The sequence below is a fragment of the Camarhynchus parvulus genome, chromosome 1A (genome assembly GCF_901933205.1).
Source record: "Camarhynchus parvulus chromosome 1A, STF_HiC, whole genome shotgun sequence".
Lineage (NCBI taxonomy): Eukaryota > Metazoa > Chordata > Aves > Passeriformes > Thraupidae > Camarhynchus > Camarhynchus parvulus.
Window position 1 is genome coordinate 24,830,892 of NC_044586.1, and position 20,561 is coordinate 24,851,452.

At 44.8% G+C, this 20,561-nt stretch overlaps 1 protein-coding gene across 5 annotated transcripts in view; it reads left to right on the top strand.

Annotated features, from left to right (window-relative positions):
- Positions 1-20,561, top strand: part of GRIN2B (glutamate ionotropic receptor NMDA type subunit 2B) — a 205,627-nt gene that overhangs the window by 108,952 nt on the left and 76,114 nt on the right. The gene's annotated exons all lie outside the window — the stretch shown is intronic.

Below are 20,561 nucleotides of genomic sequence, written 5' to 3' on the forward strand. Positions count from 1 at the left end.
ACCTTGTCTTGAGCTCTGAAAAGTGTCTGAAAACACCTTGCCATCTCACACCTTGTAATATTTGAGCCACTTGTGAACACTATCTTTTAGAACTGATGGGTCAGCAGCAGAGCCTAAATTCCTGGTGTGTCTCATAGTACTGTGTGGGCATAGAAAAGCAGCCAGCAGTAGCGTCCATTGCCCGATTTTCACTCAAGCAAAAGATAGTGATGCAGATAGCAGTAGTTACTCTGTTTCTAAGAGGTATCATGTTAAAGAGCTTGTTAATACCCTCCTACCTCCTTCCCATCCCTTAGGCAACCAGCATGGGCAGCAAGTATAAATAAGTAAGGATATGCAAAGGGCGAAATTTCATTCCAGCTCAGGGCATGTTCTGTGATGCAACGCATAAGCACTTAGAGGGAAGGCTGGGATGGAAATCTGCAGTGCTCCTTCCCAGAGCTGGAGATAATGGTTAAAGGCAGACAGAGTCGGGGTGTGGATGGAGCTGAGTGGGACTGCACGAGTGGGAGAAAAACATGCCTGACTGACTCTGGCAATGGTGGGGGTGCCTATTCTGGCAGCAGGTGGGTGTGTGTGTGGGCTGCAGTGAAAGTGTGGTGAAGATGCATGATTGAATTATTAGTTTGTTAGGCACGTGGCTGAGGCAGTTGTGGGGAGGAAGGTGGTCAGTGGAGCAGACTTTTCCTGTCCATCTGGTCGTGGTGCAAAGAAAATACTGAGGCCAGTATTTTGATTGGGCTGTGGATCTAGAAGGACTCCCAGCGAGCAACAGCTCAGCATTGAATCCACTTTTTCAGCTCTCTGGGACGTCCTTATTCCCTCTTGGGCTTTGCGGACAAGTTTTCAGCTATTGTAAATTGCTGCAGGGCAATAAATCCATTTACATCTGGGTAAAAGAAAATGTAAATGTTGTGCCATCTTTCTTGTCCCTCCATCTGTCTTACTTTGCCACCCTTTCTGCTTTGTCTTCGTTAGCTCTCCCTGGCTGTCACCTGAAGCTAAAATGAACTTTCTGGTTTCCCCGTTGGTTCTTCCTTTCAGATATGGTTAGCAGTGATCCTGGATTCTGGGCCATGTGTGACTGTGCAAAGAGGCTGCACTGTGCACTGGGGAGAGGGATAGGCAGGGCTAGCCAATTCATTGTGGAAAGCACCCAGAAACCAGGGTATAAACCAGTCTGAAAGCAGCAGGAATAGCTCTGAGCACTCATGCTGGAGCCAAATGACTGGCAGTGACCAGACCCAGAGCTACACAGGGGGGACTCTGGGGGTTAGGGTCCTTTCCTCACCTGGAGAGAATTCTCCTTTTGGACCTTGCTGTGGGTGAGGCTGCTGTGCTGGACCATAGGAGCTAAAGGCTGTGCACCCTCAGTCTCTTAAATCACAGAGGTTGTAGTGGGAGAGCCTCTAGTACTGGGAGTGGGAGGGCTGGAAGCTTAGACAGGGAGTCATGAAGAGAGATAGATGTGGGCAAGATGTGGGTGTTCCCACCCCACATGTGCTTCCTACAGGAATTGTGGCTCCTCTTCAGTTTGCAGGGAGTGGCTGTGTCTGTGCTCAGGGGCTGGAAATGGCTGCCATCAAGAAAGCTCTCCTCATCCCTGGAATTGGAGAGGTTGATGATTTCCAGGCTAGGACCAGTTCTTTTTTCAGTTAAGCACTTCTCCCTGCAGAGCTCTTCTTTTTAGTCTATGGTTTGGATATCTACTCCTCTTTCAAACTGTGGGAGGCTGATGGGGTGTGTGATGTGTGTTTCTGCTGTGTGTATGTGAAGAAATCACCCCACCCAAATTAGCTTCTGAGCACCAAAAGGCTCTAGGGCAGAAAAAGCGATTGATATTAACCTTGTGCATTCTTTAGCTGTTGGTTTTCTTTTTACTGAATGAATATCACATGTCCTTCCTTCCTGCATCATCCCCCCCACCACTCCCCCTGCTCTGGGCTTTACATCAGCCTCCTTAATAAGAAGTGCTCTGTTTTTAGTCCTAAGTGAGTGCTGAGCCCTTTTCTGCAAGGCTTACTGTTGCCTAAAGCTCTCAGCTGAAATATCAGACTGGTTCTTCAGGCATGTTGCACACCCCTGAAGAGCCAGCCCTATCTGAGCTACTCTGCATTGTGCATGGGGGCTCACAACCCTCTCCCACCCCACCTCCACTCCTTTTATTCCATATCATCAGCACTCACTGGGAGATGGGGGTAAAAATCAGACTCTCCTGCTTTGTGGTTTATAATAAATTTCTTCAGGTAGTCAGCTGCCATATGACAGTGCTAGTAGAAGAACTCCACAAAAAATCAGGGGCAACAGGACCCTGTTATTAAAGGAAATTGGCAAGGATACACCTCTGCTAAGCTTCACTCAGGACTGCCGAGAGAGGAGTGGGGAAATGTGTCCCTGTCAAGTGGCACTGACCAAGTGAGCACACACCAAGAGGCGCATCCTTTCTCTCACCTGTGTGCCCCCTACTCCACAGCAATGCCTTTGCAAGGTGCTCTCAAGGCAGTGTTTCTTCCATATGTATTTCCCAGTCCTTCAGCTGCCTGCACCTTTGTATTTGAGAGTTCGTTGATATTTCTTCCATCTCAGTACCAATTTCTTGAGACTTCCTTGCTTGACCCTATCATACCTTCTTCAATATTCCAAGAACAAATAGTATTCCCTGAGGTAAAATGTATGAAAGGCAAAAGACTAAAAGGAGGAGACTTAAAAATACAGTGTCTAATTAAAATATGGAAATAGCTGGACTATTATGGCAAATAGCTTAAAAAGAAACCATAATGGATTAACCAGCTTTCTGAATAAGACCAACCCCAGCTATTACACAGGGCTTGGTAGGAGCAGTAAAAGCTCATGTATTGATTCTGCAGAGACAGGAAGTTCATTTGGACAGTGATAGGAGGGAATTGCAGATGCTCTCATATCTCTGTTCCAGGCTGGGAATCCTCAGTCATCATTGTCATCGCTAGTGATGAAACCAATGCACAGGGCAGGGCTCTGAGGTGGAGAAAGTTTCATCTTTAAATGACCTGGCTCTGTGCTTACCACTCACTCTGAGCCCTTCATCTCTCTGTTTTCTACCATGTGCAAAGAAAGCAGCATCAGCTCCCTCTTCAATGCCATCAGCTTTCCTTCACTCTTACAGCTGTGCACATGAGCTGCTTCTGCCGTGGGTGCCTCTGCCTTCCCCTAGGGCTGCCTCTGGACTGAAGTGGTGGGAGAGCAGACATAGTGGTCAGGGAGCCCAGCAGGGAGCTGGCACCCATTGAGGCTCTGTGGAAAGGATGCTCCACAACCAAGCAGGTTGCCTTCAGTATCTAAAACACGGCTGCTTAGCTCAACTGCCCATACACATTGGCTCTGAAGTGCTGAGCTAGAAAACTCAGAGAAACTAATCCTTGCTTATGAAATTTTTTATATTTTGCTATAATTCTATCACAGATCCAAAGGTTTCTCATTCCACAACACTCCACCTCTCCATCCAACCGTTCTACAGTCACATTTTTTGCCCTTCACTCTTTCCTCTCTTGCTTGAACCTTCTTGCCACTCTTTACCCATCATACCTAACTGCAGGATGCTTTAGTGGTTTTGTTCAGTTGTTTTTTATTATGCTATTTGTTAGAGTAACTGAAGAGACCTATTGTTTATTTTTTGAGATGGAGCTAAAAAGCTCTCTGTGTATGTGTCATTTGGGTGTGTAAGAGTGGGCTACTATGCCATGAAACAATAGGTGACAAGTAAGCTAATGATCATAGTTTGATGGTTGGTTGCTTCATTGAAAAATGGGTGGGAAAAGATTACATAAGCTGTCCCTCTTTTGAATGGAGGGCTGTGCCAGGTCACCTGCAGAGGTCCTTTCTAACCTGAATTTCTCTGTGACTTTTAAAATCCTGTTTGCTCTAGTGATATTTTCATCCTGAGGTGTGTTTTTATTTGTTTGTCTCACAGTGCGTGGCATGGGGGGACTGGGCAGTATCTGGAATATTGTTGTCTAGGCACTGAAATCCAATCAAGTGTTTCTTCTTTCATGGCCTAAACAAATCTTTCTTTGCAAGAGAGCAAAAAATTGCAATTTGAAGAGCTCATCTGTAGAAGTGTTTTGCCAGTCAAGGGCTGCAATAACAAATAGGGTCAAAGCCTTTACAATTTCAGAGAGCTAAATGAGGGCTTGCAGCTGGAAGTGGAACTGCAAACCTGAAACTGGACCTATATGTGAATTTTGCAGTACAGTTTGGGATTTTTTCCTGTCAAAATGACTCCCAAAATGGCAAATCTCTGTAGGCTGCACTGAGTCTTCTTAGTCTCTCAACTACCCATTGTAGCACCTCAGCTTCTTCCTAGAAACTCATATTTCTCACATGACTTTTCCCATGTCAAAATAAAATGAATTGAAGGGGGCATAATGGAAGCTTCAGTGTTCCTAATGATTTCATGTTCTCATTCCAAGGCACTGTGATTAGCTACAAGAGCCTTGATTCTGGCTTTCTGTAAAGACTCTGAGAAGGATTTTCAGATATATCAAACAGTTTGAATTTTTTAGACATTAAGAAAGCAGGGTTAAGAAACTCTATCTTGAATGACTGGCTACTTGATGTACCATGGCAATTGACCCTCTGGAGGCTCTGCAAGCCTAGCTTGCCTCTGATGTCCCTTCTCAGCTGTCCCTGTCAGAACTGCTCCGGAAGGACTGAGTCTGGGATTGACAGATGACATTTGCAAGTTGAGAGGCCAGGGATGCTCAGAACATTATTCCAGGGCCCACTCCACTGAGCTGCGTCCCTGCACAACCTCAGCTGTGTGAATTCCTCTTTTTCAGTTGCTGACTACTGGTCTTGGCAGCAGTGTTTGTGCATGGGATTCAGGAGTCATGAGGGCCCTACCCCAGCTCTCAGCGTTCTCCTTGACCCTTCCAACAGACCCCAAAGAAACCTGTAGCTTTGCCACCCTCTCTCGAGCTGTTTTCTATCACCATTATCATATGTGGCTGTTTGGATGCCAGCTGAGGCAGCATGTTTTGGAGTGGGTCAGCCTCCCCTCTTTCACAGGAGCTATTGGAAGAGCTGACTGCAAACAGATTTTCACTGCCCCAATGTGGACTGATGTCAAACAGTGCCCAATGAGAGCTGACAAGCTGACAGACCCAATCCATCAGTGGAGGATGAGGGAGGGGGGAGAGAACATCTCTTGTGCACGCCTTCAAGAGACACCGAGCAATTTCACAGATGGGCCGGCAAAGCTCTCGTAAGTGATACCAGTCCATATTTAATAGCCTGTCCATTTCCCTGGAGGCAGGTGCAGGTGCAAGGGATACAGGGATAAAAAATTCAGTGCCAGGCACAAAGTAGCCGATAGGAGTCTGGCTTCTAGGGGCAGGCTCCTGTTTGGTACTGCCACTGAGTTATTTTATTGGTAAATAACTGGGAGTGAGCTGGCTGGGAGCCCCTGCTGAGCTCAGAACTAGAAGGTCTCTGAAACCAGACTTCAGGCCACAAGAAATAAATCTGTCCCCTTTTGACCTGTGCATCCAATGTTGCAGAGTATTCCTGAAGAGTAATTGCAACAGTGAATTCAAAAAGAAAATACTGGATATTGGTTCCTTTTATTGGTGCACAGTTAGTTGTTGTATGCATAGTGGGCTCTGGGCTGTGCACTGTCTTCACCTTTGTCTGAGGCTAAAACGAAGCTTTGCTCTCTTTGGGTAGGGTTCACAGTGTTTTCTTTCATCTAGTGGGAGCCCCCATGCCTTTTTCCTGCCCTTAGGGCATGGTACTTCATCCAGGCTCCAAATCAGACCACATCTCACAAAATTGACTCAAGCTTGGACTCATCTGGGCCTACTGCCTTTCCCCAATAGCATCCCTTATATTGACTTACAGAATGATTCCCAACATCTTACTTCAAGATTTCAAAGGGGCCCAGCCCAAAAAGAAATTCTCTTTGTGAGGTCACCTGCTTGAAATTGGTCCCAAAAGAACAGACTTGCCAGGGACTTCTCAATAGAGACCATAGAATCATCGAATGGTTTGTATTGAAAGGGATTTAAAACATTTTCTAGTTCTAACCCATCTGCTATGAGCAGGGACACCTTCCATTAGACCAGGTTCTCAAAGCCCCATCCAGCTTGGCCTTGAACTATCCCTCCTTGTGCTGGGAACTCCAGAGATGGGTGCAGCACTGAAGGTGGGGTCTCACCAAAGCAGAGCAGAGGGGGAGAATCAACTCCCTCACCCTTCTGGCCACACTGCTTTTGATGTAGCCCTGGCTTTCTGTGCTGGAAATGCACATTGCCAGGTCATGTTGAGCTTCTTGTCAGATCTGAAAATCAGCACTGATTTGGATTTGATTTATTGGTTGTTTCACAACTAAAGACCATGTGAAAACACTAATCCCATGATGACTCTTTTCTGCATTGACTTGTTTACTGCTTAAGCCCATAACATGTCATTTTTATAATTTCCTTTTTCTTCCTCCAAAATGTTGACTGGTTTTAGGTCCCAACAACAGTTGAAGTAAGAGTTTGACCCATTAGTGATTTTTCACTATTTTTCAGCCTGACGCTGAGATTATGAAGCATTATTGTGGTATATTTGCATCAGACACATCGGAGGTTATGAAGCTCAGTAGAGTCAATCAGCTGTTCTTCCCTCACCAAGAAAGTTGAGAAAAATTCTGCCACTGTCTGTGCTCATCCTATATAATGTGACTAGATAATCTTAGAGGTGGACTGGAGGCCTGGTCTTGGGCTCCAGTCTCAGTAATATGCAGAGCAGTGCAGATGAATCACTTGGTGGTCCAGCAGAGCTGTGATTGGGCTCAGAGCACAGGGGCAAGGATTTTTTTCTTCTATTTGAGCATTGTCTGCAGGCTGGTTGCTTTATTTCATCAGTGCAGATCATTTAGAGAGATGAATGATCAGAGCATAGAGCACTTTGGGATCCCCTGCTCTGAAATATATGTGGGAAGACCAAGCTGCTGTTGCAATAAAAGTTAAGCTACTTCATTGGTGCTATCCTGTCAGTAGTAATCCAAACACATAACTTAAAAACATTACAAGCCAGGCCCTTTCTGTTTGGTCCGTGTCCTTTTCTGTGTTGAGGTGGGAACTGGCATCTCCTTGCTTTATAACTGCCTGATTTGCAATCTCTCTTTCCCTCTTCCCCCACCCTCACAGCAGCCTGTCCTCATACTACTGATTCATTGTGCAATCAGATGGGTGATAACAGATGCTTCAGGAGAAGGGAATCTTCCTCCACAATTTGCTTAGCCAGTTGTGTGGTTGGAGTAGGAGTCAATTCCTTCCTGCCGTCTGCAGCCGTCTGCAGCCTGAAACGACTCATCCATCCCTTTCCATGCTAGGGGTGCAACTATAAATACTAGCAAGGGTTCCTAGAATTTGCCAGCCCTTTTAAAGTTCTTTCTCCAGACTCTGTCTTTGACCATTTCTTATGGCACCAAAAGGCTTCTGACAAGAAGGGTGTGAATGGTTGCTCATTTCACTGAGTTGCCCACCCTCCAAGTGTTGCAGATGCGGGTTAGAAGGCAGAATTCACTTATTTTCACCATGTACTTCATTTCCATTAACAGAATCTCCTCTAATTTTTGCTTGGCCACAATATTGTGACATCTGTCATGTAGGTTAGGACATGTGCTATACTGGGTGGGACAGACACAGTTGAAGGGGACCTGGCCTTGTGCAAATGTGAACCCAACAACAACAACAACAACAACAACAACAACAACAACTCTGCTTCTTTCCTTGGTAGCTAAGTTTGCAGGGAAATAACATTTCCATCTTGATTTCAGTGATTAGGAGTGACATCCTCTTTCTACAGCCATCTGGGGTGTGAAAACAAATACATTTGCATGGTCCAAATTGATCCAGAAAGGTGGAAAGAAAACCAAGGGCTATCAGAAAAATTATCCCTCTTTGCCTCGCTGCTTTCCGCCCGCTCTTGTTGTTTCGTTTGCTGACTTGTATTTCCTCCCACTCTTCAGCTGGGCCAAATTTGACTCTGTCTGATGGAGGCAAGGGCAGGAGCAGTGTCAAGGCTGCTGGGAAAGGGGGAGAGGAGTGGGACTGGGGTTCTTGGGGTTGAGATAGCCTCAGGGCTGGCAAGGTGACTCCCCCAGCATCTCCCAGGCCCCCCTCCAAGTCCATTTCTAGGATCCTGACTGACTTTGGCAGTTGGCTGCCGATGGAAGAGGGTTTCCATGGCAATGTACCAGTGCTGCTTGCTCCCTCCTCAGCACTCTGCCTCCCATTCCCTCCCTCTCCCTCTCCTCACCCCCCTCCCCAGCCCTCCTGTTTCTCAAGCTTGTTGCCATGGAAAAGTCATAATCCACAAAGAATTTCAGATCCCCCCACACCCATTGGGGTTTGGGTTTTTGGTTTGGTTTTCTTTCATGTTAAAAGTTTGCTTTTCTGTTTAATGTGTGGGTAGGGAAAGCTGTATCTCCCTCTTTGAAACCTTGTACCTTGGCAAGAGGGAGGTCTTTATCTTGGAATTGAAGGTCCTCCTGGAGGGAGGGTGGTATGAAGCTCTGCATGGGAGCTCCAGCTAATGGGCACCCCATCAGGGTATGTGGCCTTGGGAAGTGCTTACATGACATTAGAGTTTATTACCAGTTTTTTTGAAGGGACCGTGTCATTTGGCATCTGAATCAATGATGTATAAACACCCAAGACATGTTGGAGAAAAAGGAGGAGTGAGAGATTTCTGAAAGGTGCCTCCTCTTGAGGCTGCTTTTTCTGAAGTGGTTTTGGTGATTGCTGCCAATAGAAGAGGATGCAGACAACTCATGCGCTGCCACAATATGTGCATAGCAAGAGCTGTGGAAATGATGCAGCTGAAGGTACTGAATGAGACGAGAACTAGAGCCCACATTATTCCATTCCACCTGGTGCTCAGGCTAATTCCCAAGCTTTCAGGGTATGTCCACATCCATCAGGACTTGTGGATGAGATTTGTGGGTTATATTTTAGTTTGTTAGCTTCAGTACCAGTTAAAGGTGAAAATAGTTAAATTTCTGAGAGCTGGTTGAACTGGAGGGAGCTGTGGTATGGTAATAGATGTGGAGCTTGACCCTTTGATGCACTTTCCATGGAAATGCTCTGGTCTCACTCCTGGGACACTTGTTTCTGTGTTCAGATTTCCCACCATGGACACTGTGGCCTGGAATGCTGAGATGCTTGCTGGAAAACTGTTTTCACTGTATTTCTAGGACCAAGGAGTCCTGTAAGTCTCCTGAGCAAAGAAATATTCTTGTCAGATTTCCTACTCTGACTTTCAGGAGGGAGAAGGAATAAGGTTCAGATAATATATCCCAAATTTGGACCTTGTACTTATTTCAGACCTCCTGAGAGTCTTTTATTGGATGCAATGTTAGTATCATGCCTGAGGCTTCTTTAAAGTGACCTTTTCTCAGAGAAGAAGCAGAGAAGTAATTCAAGATCAAATGCAACTCTAGAATAAAATGGCACATTTATTTTGCTGGAGATGAAGCAACATGGGCTGAAGTTGACTCTTTTCTTGCTTCAGGAAACACTGAGGACGCATGCTCTGTTTCATTTTTATGTATATGGCTAGGTTCAGGTGGTCTGCTGCAGCATCCTTATCTATTCATCATGGTTACCTCTCCCCATTGTCTGTGTGTACCAGGCATCTGAGTCACTTGCTGCTCACCTGACCTCAGATGCTGAAATAGTCACGGAGTCTGGCCTGGACATGTGGAGTATGGAGTATAACATTGAGTCTTTTCAGACTGTTAGAAAAACCATTGGTTTACAAAACCATAAAGTCATAGTGCTAGGTCATTTTAAAGCCTCTTCTTTTGGATTAATCCCTGGAAAGTGATGGATTTCCAACCGCCACACAGAAAGCAAAAAGCCTGATCTCTCAGCAATGCTTGCAAAAAGCCTGATCTGTCAGCAGAACTCTACCTTTTTCCTTGGCAATATGCCTTTACTCTCTTCTAGACAGACATAATTTCTTCAGTTCCATGCCTTAGGTTGTTTGTCTACTTCCATTTTCAACCTCTTCTCCAACACTGCTGAGGAGGAAGCCTGAGAAGTTGCAGCAGTGTGTTGGGCACCTATCAGGTGGACCCCATCTCTGTGTTTCACAGAGGCTTCTGAACACTTAGTAGCAATTGGAAAAATTACTCAACCACTACCAGTCTGATCTAGAAGTTGAATTATTGACCAGAATGCAGTATTTCCCTTCTTTTTGCACCTGTCAGACCTCAGGGAGGGATCCCAAAAGATTTTCCAGAACACAATATGAGAATGTAGGAGTGCACTGATCTTATCAGCAAACCAGTTACCCTCCTTGTGCTTAGCAAGAACTTGTGTAGCCCCAGATCTCTCTCTCTCTCTTTTACCAAAAGGAAGAGAGAGAGAGGCATGTAAGTTGATTTAACAGAGCCTGGACTACAAACTACATCACAAAACACTCTCCAAAGTTAATAATACAAGGCACAAGTCGGATATGATATAAATGATGTAAATGTGTGAACTCTGAGTAGGACTTTGGCAGTGTTCCCAGCCGTGTTCAAAATGTACCCATGATATTTCTATCTCCCATATTGGGAACCCACTAGAGGCAGGCATAAAAGACTTAGGTTGGGTTTATTATCCATATTTATCATTCATTTCAGAATAGCATCTTCCTCCCACACTGATCCATCCTCACAGCACTACATATGCATCCAGCTCAAAGCAGGATTCTTCACACCCTGGCTTTTGGGGCAAGAGTTGAGAATGGTGAGATAGTCTTGAAATGTATGTTGGGAAACCCAAAATAGATGGTGCAAGGGAATATGGACTCTGTAGCTATACAGGTGGAATTAACAGAAGCAGTTTGCAAGCTGTCAGGACATGGGACTTTGGGACAGAAAGGAGGCATGTCTGAGTGTAGGAGACCATGTGAAAAACTGGAAGGAACTTCTTGGTATTTATCTCTCTTTTCTATTTTCCCAGTGTTTGAAAAATGGATGATGTCAGTGAAAGAAGAGCACAGAGGTGTTATTGCTGTGACTGGGGTGGGTATAAGCAAAGGCCGGGGGCTGAGGATTTGCAGGGTAATTTTGGACCTGGGACCTGGGTCCAGGCAGCACCCAAGTGGGGACATCTTGACTTCTAGAGCCTTTCTGTCACAGTCAGAGCAGAGAAAGTACCAGTTGTGCAGTTGAGCTGGCTGCAGTGAAGGCAGCAGTGTAACAGCAGTGGCTGTGTTGGAAGTGCTGATGGAAGTGGCGGATGCCAGCACAGAGCCAAAGGGAAGGATGGCAGACATGGCAGATTGGGTGGAGAAGAAGCCACACAGGGAAAGGGCTCATGGTGAGGAGGCTACTAATTGCACCAAGTGTTGTTAGAGTGCTAACTACGAGTGAGGACAAGGATGACTAATTACAGACAGAATTGTGAAGAGGAAGAGGAGGCAGGCTCGAGGAGGAGTGGTGAGGTCTGTGATTATGGCACTTTGTAATGAAGAAGATGCTGATCAGTGCGTGACTACAAGGATTTGAGCTCTGGTATTAACCAAAGCTGTGTTCTTCGCATGTGCCAGCTTGTGGCTTTCTTGCTTCTCCTTCTATCTTACTATTCATTTTATTTGCTACTGCAGCATTTTCCCTCTTTGCACTTAATGTGGAAAGAAATGCATTAAAGGTTTCATGTAGGAAAAAAAAGGGAATTAAGAAATCTTAATTTAGACATTACCCCACTGGTGATGCATCCTGTGCCCCTTGTCACACAAATGCTAGCTGGGAGGCCTTCTTGAAAGAAAGAGCTTTTCCTAATGCTACAGAGAAAAAAAAAATCACAAGAAAGCTTAAAGGACATGCGGAAAATAAAAAAAAAATGAACCCTGATAGTTCTGAGACTTTCCTCAGCCCAAAGAAGGGTTAATGCTTTAAATGCAATGTAATTTCAGCGGCAGTAAAGAACACCGTTTCCATGGAAACATCAACCCACAGAGGGAGAGAAAGAGGGAGAAAGGAGAGGGAACAGCAGCAGAGGGAGAATGGCTCCTCCGGTGAAGGAAGAGCAACCTCCAGACCCTCCCTTCCCAGTTACAGACAGAAGTGATTATTTGTTTATTTTTTGAATCGATTTCCCCTTGGAAATGTTATAGGGAAGAAAGTGATAGGGTGCCAGCTTGGCCAAACTGCTACAGACCCAAGAAAATCCAGTCACACTTTTTGGAGTGAGCCTCCTTGCAGGCGTGACTCTGCTCCTGCCAACACTGTGAATTCATTGCCCCTTACAAATGTGTGAATGCCTCCAACCCTTGATAAACTTGAATAACCCCAAAATCTCTAGTGGTTTCTCCTTGGGTCAAAAAAGTTGAACTAGTTTGCTTTTTCTGAGAATATAATAAAAGGATTTATTTCAGTCTCCAGCTAGTTTAGCCTTGCCTGGCTTCTCTCAGTGAGATGGACCTTTCTAGCAGATTTGAGTGGTTTTCCACAAGCAAAAATGCTCTAAAAGCTCTCTAGGAAAACTGACATGTTCACCTGTTTGCTGGTATTGACTCCCAGGACAGAAACTGGAATGAGCTCTGGGTAAATAGCAAGATGCCCTGATGGCTGGCTGCACACCAGCATACCAGCCATCTTCAGAAGACCAAAGAGGTCCTTGACTTGCACATCTGCTCAGCCAGATTTTTTAAGCCGTGGTCCACAGCCATGTGAGATTTCAAGGGGATGTACCACAATTATTAAGAAAAGTAAGGCTGCTGTCAGTGGGATTAAATTCACTGCATAGGGACAGTAGTTCAACTGGAATATTTTTTTACAGCTCTTCAAATTGACAGAGCTTGAAAGACATCGTCCTGGGTGAAAAATCACTGAAGAGCCTCATTTGACTTCTGTTCTGTGACTGCTTCTCCTATCAATGATTGTATGACTATGCCTTAAGACAGATAAACAGATCTGAAGGACGTCTCCTAACCTTTCAGTATTTGCTTTATTCTAGTGGTATGGCTTTCATCAGTGACCTGTTGTCGGTGCCAAGACATAATTATGACCCATTGTCAGCTGTTCTGACAAATGTAATTTTCCATGCTTTTACTGCCCCATGTAAGCTGATTTTTAGTCCTTTCATATGAAAGAAATACCTTGAAAGCTATTTTTGCTTTGGAGAAAAGTGATATGTTATCTGTACCTAATGAATAAGGAAGGATATAAAGGTGTAGCAATAAAAAAATAATACTTTAAAAAAGTAACTGGCAGGAATTTAATAACTCTGTAAAGCTTTCCAGCTTGATCCAATTTTGGACTGAACATTTAGTTTTTATTTTATGCAGTGACTGTAACAATTTTGACCTTAAAGCTAATTTTCTATTAGCTATTTTCTTTTACTTAAAGGTTTGGTGAGTCAGTTCAGAAGTATATTTGTTTTTATCAAAGCTTTTCTGGCTAAAAAAACCTTTCTGAGAATTGGCTGATTTCCTATGACATTTATAGATAGTTCCAGCTTTAACAGACTATGCTCTTAGAACACTTTCCTTATTTCTGTTTTATTTCCAGTGGGGCCAGAAGATGTAGAGGTATATTCCCTAGCTACTCGGGACTGTGTCATTTTCCCATGAAAAAAAAAAGGACAAAACATAGATAAATTTAGAAGAAATCAGAATTTGTAAATCAAGTATTTGGGGTTTAAAAGGGAATATTTTGACACGGAAATCCTATATGCTTTCTCTTGTGATTAGGAGCATGGGAATTTTGTATTCCTATTTCTCCTTCACAAAACTTGAACTAAATATTCAGTGATATTCCTTCTCCTGTTGAGGTGATGCTGTTCCTTGTAGGATTCTTTCCATGTGGCACATCACAGATGCGTTTTAACTGGGACTCTTTTCCACAGAAGAAGGGGTGGAAGGTGTCACACAACAGACCAGACTGTGTGGGAGCCTGATGGTACTGGAAGCTTCATCTTCTGTCCAAAATTACTACAGTTTTCAGATCTTATGTTTCTTTTTCTTTCTAACAAAATGTTGACCTCTCCATGAGAAAATATTGTGGCCACATTCTCATCCCATTTAAAAACTGGTTTTGCCAGATAATTTTTCATGGCCCTGGCATTTGTGAAAATAGGTTAGTCAGGATGTCTGTGATAAAAAATTGGTTTGGGTTGAAATTTCAAGATATTGCTGTGACTAGCATAGCACACAGGGCAAAATCAAGATTTATCTTGCTCTTCTTCCCATGAGCAGGTTACCTCATCCTATTGTACATTTTTTTATCCTGCAAGTCACATGCAGTCTGGCTTTGGGACTGCCAGCAGCACCCTGGCAGAGGGAGTGAGAAATGCCACTAGGCCTGAATGGCACCTCTTTCCCCATTAGTGACTGCATAGGATGAAAAGCAAATGGGATCAGGTCCTGAATGACAATATGTAGACAGAGGAAAAATTTATTGCGAAAACTCTGATTCTCACACAAGCAGCCTTCCACCTAGGTGTCATTGCTGTCATGTCAGCCCCAGGTTGGAACCCGTCTTCCCTTTTGAGGGGTAATTCAGTGACTCCCCCACCCTGTCTGCTTCCTGATGGATACCTGTCTGTGAGGCAGAGCCCTGTGGTGCAGTGATGAGTTTCCCCTTACATTCTCAGGAGGGAGGCTGGGGGCTGCACATGCTGTGGAAAGTGAGCTTTGCTTCTCATTCTCAGGACTGGTCCCGTCTCATCAGGATCAAGCAATGCGTGTAGGAAAGCAGCCCTACCATTGCTGTGGCTCCCTGCATCCTCCAAGGATAGATATATCCTCAGTCCCCAGGAGCTGTCATCTCAGAGTCTTTGTGAAATGACAAATTTGTGGTAGATAAATAGAAGAAATGGGAAACAAAGTGGAAGCACATTTTTTTTTTTAGATTAAGAGAGAGATTGATGTAAAAGATTCATCCTTCCACTGTACATAGGAGCTTTCACTTGGAAGTCTCAGCACACATACACATTGTTTTCGAAGCAACTTTGCTAAAAATGTTGGAGAAAGGATAGTTCAGTTGAAATTTGTCTTCCACCAGAAATGGTTATTTCAGAGGTCAGGATCAAACACCAAAAAATTTAATCTTCTTAGAGGTGAGGGGCCAGTCTCAGCAGATTGACCAGTATCACTCCATTGATGTCAGATGAATATCACTGATTTATTGCAGCCCAGTAGCTGCCCTCTTGTCTTCTAAAAAGGTGTGAACAGCAGAGACAAACCAAATTAATCTCTTACATCTCTGTTATCTTTTAGCCTGAGGCATATTTCCTAATCTAGATGATCTCTAAATCTTTTTGCTTAATGAAAACAATCTTGAGCTCTGGGCATTTCTCTAAGGCTTCTGGTCAGATTGATTCCCAGAAGTAATTTAGGCTGTAGTCTGGGCAGATCTGGTGCAAGATGCCTGTACAATTTGGAATTTGGTAGCACTCTTTTCTACTCTTTCTTTCTTACAGTGCATTTCCCCATATTCAGTGGTACCACTGGCAGTGAAAGAGAAAGAAGTAAATGCAGAAGAGTGAAATACCATTCCCTCAAGATTCAATTTTCCTAGTCAATGGTTGCTTCTGTTTTTTTTTCTAATTTGTTTTGGTTTTGTTCTTCGTAATAGCCTCTTGTTACATAAAATCAGCTGCACTCGTGCCCTTTGCATGGAATCCTTTCGCTGTAAATTGTACCTGACACCAGACAGATGTTACACAGATACAGCCAGATGTGCCCGCCTTTCACAACTCTGTGAGCTACTGACGGCGCAGCCGTGTGAGGGACAGTGCAGGGCAGCGAGCAATGAGAGAACCTCTGAAAGGCTCAGAGAGGATCAGGATTTTCAGAACAGATTCCATGGCGAAATTTGATCAAAGGCCCAGGCAGAGGGCCTTTGCCAAATGTTTTTGCCTTTTTTGGGGTGAACAATTGGGTTTGATATCCTGTGGAACCTGTCTTACCTCAAGAGAACTCATGCACGCACAACCGGGTCTGGATGGCTCTGGTGTCTGAGTTGGCTGTGCTCTGAGGCACAGTCAGCCCCAGAAATTTTGAACAATAGTATGGAGAAATAACATCTGTATTATTTTAAGTCTTCTGTGGGTTTGGAGAATGGAGGTATAAATCAGAAGCAAAAGGGATCACTTGCGGTTTTCTCATTAAAAAAAAGTCAACACTACTTCAGTCACTCTGATGAAGGCATTATCAGCATAGTTAGTGCAGGTTAAGTCTTTTATCTGTCAATCACTTGCCCCTTGAAGGTCTGAATTCCCATTTGTAGATCAGTATTCTGGTCCTAGACTCCCTTTTCCTTGTCCTTTGAGTCCACCCATCCTTTTGTCTGTCCATCCTTGTTCAGGAGCAGGCGTGAGGGATGGGCAGGACCCTGCTGCAGGGCTGGATTGATGTTCTCTGCCCTGGTTGTTTGCATCAGGCAAGGCTGGGTTGGTCTTGCTGGTGCTGAGAGAGAGAACGTAGTTTGGAGCTGTGGGTACTTCTACTAAAATGCAGTAACATGCTTTTGCTTTTTTGCTCCTTCCTGGTCATGAAGTGTGTCTGTTCCCTGATACCTCAGACTGGTAAATTTTTAACACTGTCTCTAGGGGGAAAAAAAGGCTATTTCACCATGCAGATTCTGTGGAGTAAAGGCCTTTCACTGCTTCCATCTCACTGCTGTTATAATTGGCCTCAGTGTTTCCCATTACAGTGAGATTCCAGACAGGATGGTGGTGGTGTGCATCCCCATCCCTTTATCCTGCATCACATTTCACCTGCCTTTTACCCTGCAAAGGTAAAAGGTATCCCACAGCTTTTCCTTCCCACCCTCCACCTACATCTTGTTTTTCTCTTGTGTGCTGGGCTGCAGAGATGACTCCCAGTGCTGACTGTGGAGAGGCTGTTTTATTTATATGGTCTGTTTTATTCAGGGAAGCGATCGATGGAAGGATAATCACGCCATTTCAGACAGACTGCTTGTCTCACTGAAGCATAACCCACACTGATAGGACGCAGGGAAGGGTGTGTGTTTGTGTGTGCTGCACGCATGTGAGGCAGGGAATGTGATAGTGAACCGATGCAATGTCCAAATTTGCCCCTCCAGTCAGCAGGCTTAGGGGGAGCTGATTCCAGGCAAGGCACTGGAGGCAGAAGGACGAGTGGCAGGTGCTGATTTCAACTGCGTCTCCTTCACAGCTGTCTCTGGGGCAGAAAAAATTTGGTTAGCACCCTTTCTGTGTTCCCTCAAGCCCCCTGTGCCCACCATCTGCCTCCTCAGGCTTTCTCCATCATGGCTGAAACCATTTAAAATGCCATCATCTCTCTGCTGGTCCTAAATTGGCCGTCTGATGTGGTTTTAATGCTCTATTAGCTATTCTTTAAAACACTCTCCTTTAACTTGCAGGGCTGACTGATTTATGTCCAGGATGGGTGATGTTACCTCAGAGCCCAGCATGGGGCTTAGGTCCCCCTGGGTCTAATTTGCTTTGTGCCCAATGGGCATATCCCTTTGCTCCTGCCTGCTTGTCCATACCCCAGGGCTCACGGGGTCAGCCTGTTTCCACAGGCTGTGTGTATGTTTTGCTCTCACCCGTCTGACTTTGGGCATTGCATCCGCTGCATCGCCACTGGGCTGGCGAAGGGCTCAACCCTTCTGTGCTTGCATCAAGTAGTTCCAGAAACTGCCACATAAGCAAAATCTTTTGCTGAAAGGTGATTCTAGCAAATTAAATTAAATTGCCTGTGTCAGCCCCCACCATGCCCCCTTTCTCTTTCTTGGAGTGCCAAATATGCAGGGATTAAGATTTTTACAGGCACAGTTTCCTCCTGGTTTATGTCACCTGCATGCACAACCTGCTTGCCCTCATGTTGTGCCCCCGTTACATCTGGTGGCTCAGTTCAGACATGTCAGGGAGGCTCTCAGCCCCCTGCTTGCCTGCTTAGGGACTGGACTGTGTGTAGGCTGTAGGGAGGACCCAAATCCCCCTGGCCAGAGCAGGCAGCAGTGGCGCTGGTGTACAGAGCAGCAGTGCTGCCGAAGGGGGGGACTGCTGCTGCAGTAATGGTGGAGGGCAGAGCCACTCGAGTGTGGCTGCCTTGCAGCATGCTGCTGACTCGGCCTGCCTGGGAGTCCTTCAAGCCCTGATGCTTTGTCACATAGGCTCAGTGCATCCAGGCAAGCCCTGCAGCTCCCTGTGAGCTGCTCTCGCCCTGCATCCCTGTGTTAGCTGGCAGCATAGGTACAGGAGAGCAGGGAAAGCTGGGGGGGATGCCACTTCTTCTGCACTTCTCCTGCAAACTTTTGTAAACATATAGCTAATGGGCTGGAGAGAAAACACTCTGAAGAGTTATATTGCCAAATTTGGAGACTAATTTCAGTCATTAAGGTGTGAAGCAAGGGATTTTAGTGCTGCTTTAAGTGTAAATCTCAAGGCAGCTCCAAGGATTGGAGTCGTTGATGATCCCGCCTTGATTATTATTAGAGGTTCTAATCTTTCCAGTGAAAATGAGCATAAATGACACCCTCTTGTCTCATATCTGTTGCTGATTTCTGTGAACTCTTCTTGTCAAGCTGTGCAAGGGAGATTCCTGTAGTGGAATTGTTCTTGGGTGTAAGAAGAAAGAGGGTTGAGAAGGGTTTAATATTGGTGTTTGTTTAATTAGATGTTGGCATTGGTTATTAGTTACTGACATATAAAGCTGCAACTCCCATCAGGCTAATGGCATCCTCATCTTCTTGGAGCTTTTCTTTGTCTTTACTCTGGTGGCCAGTGCAGAGAAGTCATGAAGTTGTAATCTTGGTCCACTGGAAAATCCCTCCCACCACCACCAGAGCCTTAATTAGGTCTTGTAGGGTGCACATACCAGGCAATGGTCTGTGCCTGGCACTCCTGAGTACCAGAACAATTCACACAGCTGGGGGAAAAAAAAAGAGCATGTGTGGTCCTGACATGGGATGTTTTATGTTTTATCCATAAATCTTATCTTATGGCTAAGATTTTCCAGGTGGAGGATGTTTTGGGGTTCACTCAATGTTCGGGTTCCAAATGGCTTTGGTTTTTGGAAAATAACCAATAGTCTGCCTTTGAAAATTGTCCTGTTGCAGATGTTTCATGCTGGGCTCCCTTATGGCTGTATTTCCAATGCTGAACACGTCCCTTGAAGGTCACAACATGGAGCAAGTGTGGAATTTCCTTTAGAAATAAACATAATTGCTGATTGCATTTGGCAATGGGGAGTGAGTAGATGAGTTTGGTTGATTAATGGAGTTAAAACAAAAAAGTTTGAAAAAGGAAGAAACTAAAATAATGACCTGCTTTTTTTCATTTATTTGAAGAAGTTTCCCTGATACAATGATTTCATTAGATTAGCAGGGAGGTCTCTTTGTGCAGATAGTAGGAACGCATGAACCCACTGAAAGACAGATTTTTTCCCCTCTTATTTATTTTCTTGAAATTGGTTCAAATTGAGTTCATAAGGGACAAAATAAAGCTGAATATTAGGAAATGTTTCCTGATGTCACGGTGTAATAGAATAGAAAACCTCTCATGTCTGTAATAGAAATGTTGCTTGTGTAATTTATAGGACTGTGCAAAGTAGGGGAGTGCAGAGTCCAGGGGCCAGCCCTGCAGGCAGCTTGGTCACCTCTGCCTCTCACGGTGATGTCATGCTACTGGTGCCAGAGCAGATTTACAAAGGTAAAATCTACTTCATGCAACAGAATTGTGAATTGAAGTGAAATATATGAACAGGGTGTAAACGGTAAGAATGCCATGGTGATGTCATATAAACCACTGAACTGTGAAATGTGTATTTACCTCCTTTTCCCTACAGTGTATTTCTAGATGATCTGACAGTTAAGAAAACAATAGACCTGATTCTTATTTACAGCAACACCCCTTTAACATGCTCTCAGTGTGCAGCAAGGCCTTGAAATGAGTGTAGCTGTAATCTCAGTCCACTTAAAGGCCTTCCCTATTGCCAGAGCTGAGTAAGGAGGCTTTAGGATAAATGAGATTGAAGCCTGGACTGTTTAACTGTCCATTTGTACAGCTGACATGAAATGCCCCAACAGGGAGTGCCTTCTGCAGGAGTGATGGGGCCTTTCCAGACAGAGAGAATTGCTGATGTTGGCTGCAGGGCTGATCACCCTTTAGCTTGATTTTACTGGGTGTAAGGCTGGACTCTGTCCCTAGGAAAAAAGACTTTCACTGGGCTTTTTCAACATCCTTATCCCTATTCCTAAACTCCTTCACAGGATCACTCTGGGCCCCATGAGGTGTGCTGGCTCCAATAGGGATAGAGCTTCCTGCAGGTGTGCTGCTCCTTCCTCTGGTCTCCACTGCTTCCCGAGTCATTGCCTTGGTATTTGGGTCAGGGGGAGGCTGTCCCCACTGCTTCACCTGTCGTCCATCGCTGTCCTCAAGTGGCATGCAAAATCCTCTTTGGAGAGTGGGTGAAGTGTAGGCTGTGCAGTGTGTTTACACAGCTGATTGCTAAGGATCCCTCTGCCCTTTGAGGCAAGGGAAAACCAGGGATAGAAGACTTCATGTGGGCATACATGTGTGTGTGTTACTCTTAGATGTGTTTTTAGGAAT